Source organism: Micromys minutus (genome assembly GCF_963924665.1).
Source record: "Micromys minutus genome assembly, chromosome: 18".
Classification (NCBI taxonomy): domain Eukaryota; kingdom Metazoa; phylum Chordata; class Mammalia; order Rodentia; family Muridae; genus Micromys; species Micromys minutus.
Window position 1 is genome coordinate 41,480,887 of NC_137953.1, and position 7,617 is coordinate 41,488,503.

The 7,617-nt window shown below is 41.2% G+C and overlaps 1 pseudogene across 1 annotated transcript; it reads right to left on the minus strand.

The window, feature by feature from the left end:
- Window positions 1–6,077: 6,077 nt before the first annotated feature.
- On the minus strand, window positions 6,078–7,180 carry LOC308432815 (spermine synthase-like; annotated as a pseudogene). Its single transcript has one exon. The product of its transcript is annotated as a spermine synthase-like (transcript).
- Window positions 7,181–7,617: the final 437 nt, after the last annotated feature.

The window sequence follows — 7,617 nt, forward strand, 5'->3', positions numbered from 1 at the left end:
GGTGGTAATGTCTCATATAACCCAGGCTAGCCTCCAATTCACTACATATTCTAGGTAAGCCTAGAATCCAGATTCTTCTGCCTTTGCCTCTAGAGTGTTCGATCATAGGTTTTTTCTCTTCCTTCCTTCCTTCCTTCCTTTCTACCTTCCTTTCTACCTTCCTTTCTTCCTTTGTTTCTTTCTTTCTTCCTTTTCTCCCTCTGTCCCTCCCCTCTTCTCTCTGTTCTTCCCTCCTACCCTCTCTCCCTTCTTCATTTCTGTCTTTCTTGTTGATTATTTAGGACTCTCATATCGTGCACCCCAATTGAGCTTACCTCCTGTTGCAGTAAATATTAAAAAATGATAGGCATATCTTTTTATCAGCCCGGCAAGCTCACTCTGTGGGCCCGCTTCTATTACAGAGCCATGTGCACCTCTGTTGCTCGGTCCAAGCCACCCCTATGATCTCACTTTGTCTGCACAACTACCTTCCCTTGGTGGTTTACACCACCTGCTTACTGCCTCTGTCCTGGGATGTTTCTCTACTCCAAATCCCAACACAAACACTACTCTAATACCTGATAGCTTTTCATAAAAGTTTATATACCAAACTCTCAATCTACAAACCCTCTACACAATAAGATTACATCAAATGGACAAAGATACAAGCTGCCCTTCTGTATGAGATATAAGATCTATAAAATTCTTAAAATGTTCATAATTACTTATCACCAATAAACCCCACCTGGACCTAGTTCATCTTTCTCAACCTCCATCTTAGAACTCCCCTCAGTCCTCTCTCGTTTTCTCACGCTCTTTATCCACCTCTCTTATCCCACCCAGTCACTGGCTCTCCTTTATTTTACTAATAAAAATGGGAAGTTTCAGATGAAGTCACTTCATGAGTTCATGACTAGGCAGCACTTCTTGTGAAATTGGAATTAGCATTAAAACACCAACAGCTTCAGTACAATCTACATTTTCTACCTTTTGTACAGTTAAAAGGCTCTTTTCCCTCAACTATAAAATAAATACAACTATTACCATTCTAATTTTATAAAGTATAAGACAGCCTTAACACCTAGTCTATCAATTTTGTCTATTAAATAAAGCACCTTTTCATCTATCTTATAATTCTACATCTGACTTATATCTTGGTTTTAGATTGAATGTCATCTGAAAAATCACCTTTTTAGAACTATAATAACTTGTTTAATGCCAAACAGCTGTTTTGACTATGAGGCTACAAGTCTTCAACCATGTCAGAAATCCTAGAATGACTAATATTACCTGATATATGAGAAACACAAAACACAGCTTCCAAAACTAGTCAATGTATGACCACTGATCACTTGGACAGTTCCTCATCTCTCAAAACATTGGCACATCTGTCTTCAGCCTTCTGTCCCAGGATCATATCTGACAGAACTTTGCAATGCAGAATTTTGAAGGGCTGACAATTTTGGCTTGGCAAAGATTATCAGTAGACTATTCTGCAAAAGTGTCTTTCTGGACAGTATTGTTTGTGGATGAATGAGGTAATTCTTGCCTAGTGGCTGTCTCACCACAACAGGAGAAACTCTATTAATTTTCAATTTCTTCTTAGGATCTAAGAAGGGGTGCTGTCAGGAGCAGACAGGTCTCTAGTCAAATGATCTTTAATAAAAACATTATCTATAAATGTCATATTCTGTGGACTTTTGATGCCTTTGAAGATTATCTATCTACATAAAGCATCTCTGAACTGTTAAGCCTTGACTACTCTTGGCCATCTTTAATTCACAGTATCTTAAAAACAACACCTTTTTAATGACTCAGAACCATGAGCTGTTATCTAGCCCTCAACTAGTATTGTTTAATCAACTAAACACAATGTATAAACTTTAAATCTGTATCAAGTCACTATAAAAATTATAACTTTAACTTGGTATCAATTAGAAAGATTCTTACCAATGAAGATATGACTTTAGCTTAGTTCCCAAAACAAGATTATAACTGTATAATTCAATCTGGCTAATTCCTTCCTGTATGATTATGACCATTTCTAAATTCTTTATAAAAACAACCTTACAATAACCACTTTCACCCCCCCCCACAAAGTTCTGGGAATCAGGAGACGATTCTTCACAGCTTTTTCAAGCTGAATATATGAGCGTTGAGGATTTAGAAGGGAGAAGGGGAATGAAGAAGCCAGACAGGCCTCAAGAGTCACACTGAAGGTTGTTGTAGTCTCTGATGTCTGGAATCCGTCCAGTTCAGCATTCTGATGACAAGATTCACCATAGCTGTACATTCTATAACATACATAAAACTCAACAGAAAACATTTTACTATCAAGAAATATTTTGTTTGCTCTTTTTGAATTTAGTTTTTCAGGTGGTCTAACTCTATCAAATCTGATCCATATAACTCTGGAAGGCATACAGAGCTGAATCACATCTTTTAAAAACACAAAGACAAAACCTTTCTCCTAAAAAGTGTCCTTTAGTTGGCAACAAGGGTATCTTGTATCTTGTATTCTTTCCCATAGAAGTAATATAAACACAAAACTCAACATCATATCTGTTTTGAAACAATATAAACAATTAAGATAATTATAAAGCCTCGCTAGCTGGCATCTGATGAGCCAAGTGGCCCTAGCAGGATAATTCACAAAACAAACTACTATCACTTACAAATCAATAAGTAAACAATTTGTAAAACCAGGACCTAAGTTTAAAGTAGTTTGATCTATCCGGCTATCAATCTGGAGTGTCAAATTTTTAATTATTAATAACTTCCCTACTATATGTCTGTATACACTCTCTGTGGCGCACAGATCTCTATCAATGATAAACCTTTAACCACTCTTTCTCTTGGAATCAGTGACAAAATTTTCTCTGTCTAATTTTGAACCAATTTTTCATACATTTACTAAACAATTATATAAATCTAGGACCTTAGCCCAAAGTATTTCGATCTGTCCTTCTCCCAATCTGGAGTGTCAGATCCTTACTAATACCTAACTTAATATATGTCTGTATCACTCTTCTGGTGTACAGACTTCTATCTAGAAAAACAAACTTGACCTGTGTATCAATTTTTTATACCATCTTAAAAAAAACAAATTGGCTTTTTAATTTCTGAAAACAATTTTAAAAGAATCAAATAGTTACTAATAGTTACTAATCTCTCTCTCTCTCTCTCTCTCTCTCTCTCTCTCTCTCTCTCTCTCTCTCTCTCTCTCTCTGTTCCCGGGTCACCTGCTTTTTTAGCTGCAGGACACTACACCTGCCAGCAAAGAGTGTCTCTTTGTTTCTTGTAAGGTTCCTGAGCTTGAGACATCATGTGACTCAACATGGCACTGGCCTCCTCTTTCTTAGAAAAGACAAACTTTTTAACTTACTCTTAGGCGGATAGCATTAAACATTTTAGTGTATTCTTGCCTAACACATTGGTGCACCACCTGTTGCAGTAAATATTTAAAAAATAAAGCATATCTCTTTATTGGCCCTGCGGTCTCACTCCAAGGGCCCCATTCTAGTACGGAGCTGGCACACGGCCTCTGTCACTCAGTCTGAGCTGCCCCCATGGTCTCACTTTGTCCAAATGGCTCCCTTCCCTTGGCAGTTTGACTCCACTTGCTTACTCTCTGCATCTAGGGGTGTTTCTTCATCTGAAATTCAAACACAAACACAACTCTAATGCTCGATAGCTTTTCATACAGGTTTATATATTCTATTCTCAATTCACAAACCCTTTACACAACAAGATTACATCAAATGGACAAAGATACAAATCACCCTTCTACATGAGATAGTAGACCTATAAAATCCTTAAATGTTCATAGCAATAAAACGCCAATTAAGCCCACCTGGGTCTAGTTCATCCTTCTGGATCTCCATATTGGAACTTCCCCGATCCTCCTCTGTCTTCTCCTCTCTGCCCCCTCTTCATCTCCATTACCCTCTCCAGTCACTGGCTCCTTTATTTTACTAATTAAAATGGGAAGGTTCTGATGAAGTCACCTCATGAGTATATGAGTAGGCAGCCCTTTTGGGGGAAGTAAATTAGCATTAAAATACAAACAGCTTCAGAACAATCTACAACCTCCCAGTCCTCCCATGTCTGCCCCACTTTCCTGTGACCCACTTCCCCCAAAATGAAAGAAGGGACCCTCCCCCACACATTCCATTTTGTGTTATCCATATATTCACTGGATCATGGCCACATTCCTAGTGGCCAGTTCCCTCTTTCCCCAGGGGAGAATGAATTTTTCTCCACCTGCCTCCACATCAGAAGGCATTTACTGAGGAGAGCCATGTGGCAGCTGGAGAGTGTAGAGAGAATATTTTCTGTGTTGTGTGGATGCATCATCTGTCAATTAGAAAGCTTATGACCTATGGCTTAGGTAGAAAGTAGAGGTGGTACATCTGGGAGAGGACAATGAATTCTGAAAGACAGAAGGTGAGAGAATCACCAAAAGAATGTGACAAGATGGACATACGGTACCTGAGCACAGGTAAGCAGCCACGTAGCAGAATGCAGGCTAGAATAAATGGGATATTTTAAGTAGTATCTAGTCAGAGAAGTCTGTGTCATGCCTTGTGTGGCCAAAGTATTTGTAAATCTATTTTGAATTTGAGTCTTATTTCTGGAAACATGGGGTAGAGAACCAGGACTTAACTTCTACAGGCAATGGGTGGGACCGGCTTTCCTGAGTGCTCAGACATCAACATGGCTTCGAGTTGCTTCCCAAACTACAGACATCTTCGTGGTCATAGGTAGAAAGGATGGCCATAGCAGCTATTGACTATGACTTTGAAAGGACGGCATAAACCCCATTTGTCTCCATTTTAGGACCAGGCCTGACTTCAAAAGGTAACTTCAATAGTCACCAGTTTCAGGAACTAGGCCACAAGTCACCGGCTCCAGGAACAGACCATAAATTTCAGGAAGTAGGCCATAAGTCACCAGCTCAGGAACAGATCATAAATTTCCGGAACAAGGTCATAAAACCTCTCCTAAAGAACAGCCTGGTGATAACCACAAGAATGGGAACATATCTTATCTCAGGATGGGCCATCTGTGCTGGGCAGCCCTATCTCATCCTGTGGGTAAGCATTCATGCCATAGGGATGCAGACCACTGACTACCTGGCACAAGCCAATCAGAAGGTGACCCTTGTGACCTTTCCAGCACCTACCAATGAAATGTTAGATTACCTAATCCTCTCTCTAAATATAGAAAAACTAGTAGCCAATCAGAATTGTACTAATGTTACTTCTGTGGCCCCTGCCAATCATATTAGTGATTATCTAATCCTTTTCAAAATCCCCTTAGCTCTGCATAAAAAGGGCCCTGTGAGCTTCTTCATGGTCACCATTTTGATAAATGGTTGACCCTCTCATTCTGTTTTTTCCCACAATAAATGCTCTTTGTCTTTGTATACTATTTGAGTCTGGGGTCTTCATTCTGTAATTTTAGAACCCTTACAGCCTAATGCATATTTCTAATACTAGTATTCAGAAGGCAGATGCCATGGTGAGTTTCAGGTCAGCCAGTATTGCATAGAGGGACCCTGCCTCCAAAGTAAAATCAAATTCCAGGCAGTGGTGGCAAACATCTTTTTTTTTCCTCCTCTGTCATTTTAATTGAAGCTCTGCTAACCACTCTTTTTAACCCTTTCAAAGTGCCAGACTTTAATAACTAAGTCAATTTGTGGGTGAGAAGGGAGAAACACCTTCAGGAACTTCTCTCCAGAACAAAACAATGATGTTCGTTCCTCCCCATGTCCAAATTAAAGGTCTACTGAAACCAAAAACCCAAACCCCACACAGAGAAAAAAAGATGGTTTAATCACATTCTAGGGGGTCAGTGCAACCCGCAGTCTTTGCTGGGCTGTCTAATTGTCCTTCGGCTGACTTTTAAAAATTAACACCCTAACTCATCATATTATACATTTTTCCCATTGACTTTTTAAATTAAAAATAATAATTAAAAATGAAAACCACTTGAAGGATTTCCTGGACAGTTGCCTGACCCATGAGATGGCATATGTGGCGTATGGAGGTCAGGAAGGTGGCTTACAGCATACGTCATTCAGGGGATGCTCATCTTTAAGGCCTAGCTTTCTTCCAAACAGTGTAAAGTACCCACAATCCCAAGTATGAAGGGACACAGTCATTCTCTTTTGAGAATTCCACAGGACAATACAGGCACCCCAGCTGCTCTTCATAGAGCTACAGGGCTTCAGTCAATTTGACACAGTTTCCCTGTGTGAAATTCCCTCCTGTTTCAGAACCTTCATTGACTGGTCGAGAGGAACTCCCATGTAGAATCTTCTGGAGATGTAAAGATAGGGACAGCTGTCAAATCATTAATCGCATAGTCAAACTCTCTCCCTTCTTTGGCGTACCTCTTCAGTACCGGATACAGTCCTCTGTAAGAACCTGATCGCAGCGTCCTTTAAGATTGTCTAAGACATTCCACAAGTTCTCCGCATGTGTTTCTTACATCCATCAATTACCATTTGGTCAATCTCATCTTTGGTACCCATCTTTGGCTTCAGTTTGACAATTTCACACAATGTACCTCCATCTCCACCTCCCAGAATCAGTACATCTTTACCAGTGTGTCGTCTTCTTTACCACTGCCCATGATGACCCAAGTATATGCCAAGTCACCCTCTGCCAGATTAACATCCCCGTTGAGGATGAGAATATTCCCAAACTGTTTTGAGTGTGGAATTTTAATGTCTTGATAAGGTGAATCTTCATCATATACCACTTCATCTATGTCCACTCAACCGGGCACCCATCAGCAGTCGGCCAGTGTCTGTCAATGACCCCTCCTCGAACCACGGGTGTTAATCATTTCACCCGCCCAGTACTGCCTCGACTCAATTCTTTCAGTTTTTTCTTCTATTTTATTCAAAAGGCTCTGAGTTTCCTGCTTGCCTTGCACATCACTGTCGTAACGCTGAAGGTCCAGCAACACCAATCCATGTGGGTAAATTCTCAAATTAGCCAAGTTGCCATTCTTGTTCCTGTAAGTTGCTAAATACCCGTGGTCCTGCCAGGTGTGCACTGACTGTCATCCCCTGCTCCTGAAAAATGGACCGAAGGCCTTTCAGAATGGCCTCACCATCAGCTTTGGTGGGGAGCGTGAAGTCGAGCTTGCTGTGCCTTGCTGCTGCCATAGTGTGGCGAGGCCCTGTGCCATGGCGGGAGACTGAGGGACCCAGCAGCAAGTCAAGCTACAGGCCGGGCGGGGAGTGCGCTGCGCCAGGGGAGGCCAGGGGTAGGAGGTGCACATATGAGGGCACAGGGGCGGGGCCGACCCGCCTCTTAGAGGAGGAAGCAGGGATGCTTCCAGACCCTAACTTGAAGCTTTGGGTGTGAGGCCTCACTAAGGGTGGAATTGCGGGCACTGGCTCCCTGGCATGTGTCACCAATGGCTGCCCTACAGCTCTGGCCATGCTCTCCTGTCATTCCTCATCTGTTAGGAGGTCACCTCGGCTTTAAAAGACTCCAGTGACATACATCTTAAATCGGAGCAATTGGGAAGCAAAGACTGTAGGATTTCTGTGAATTCAAGGGTACTCTGGTCTACAGATTGAGTTCTAGAACAGCCAGAGCTAAGAAGAGAAACCCTATC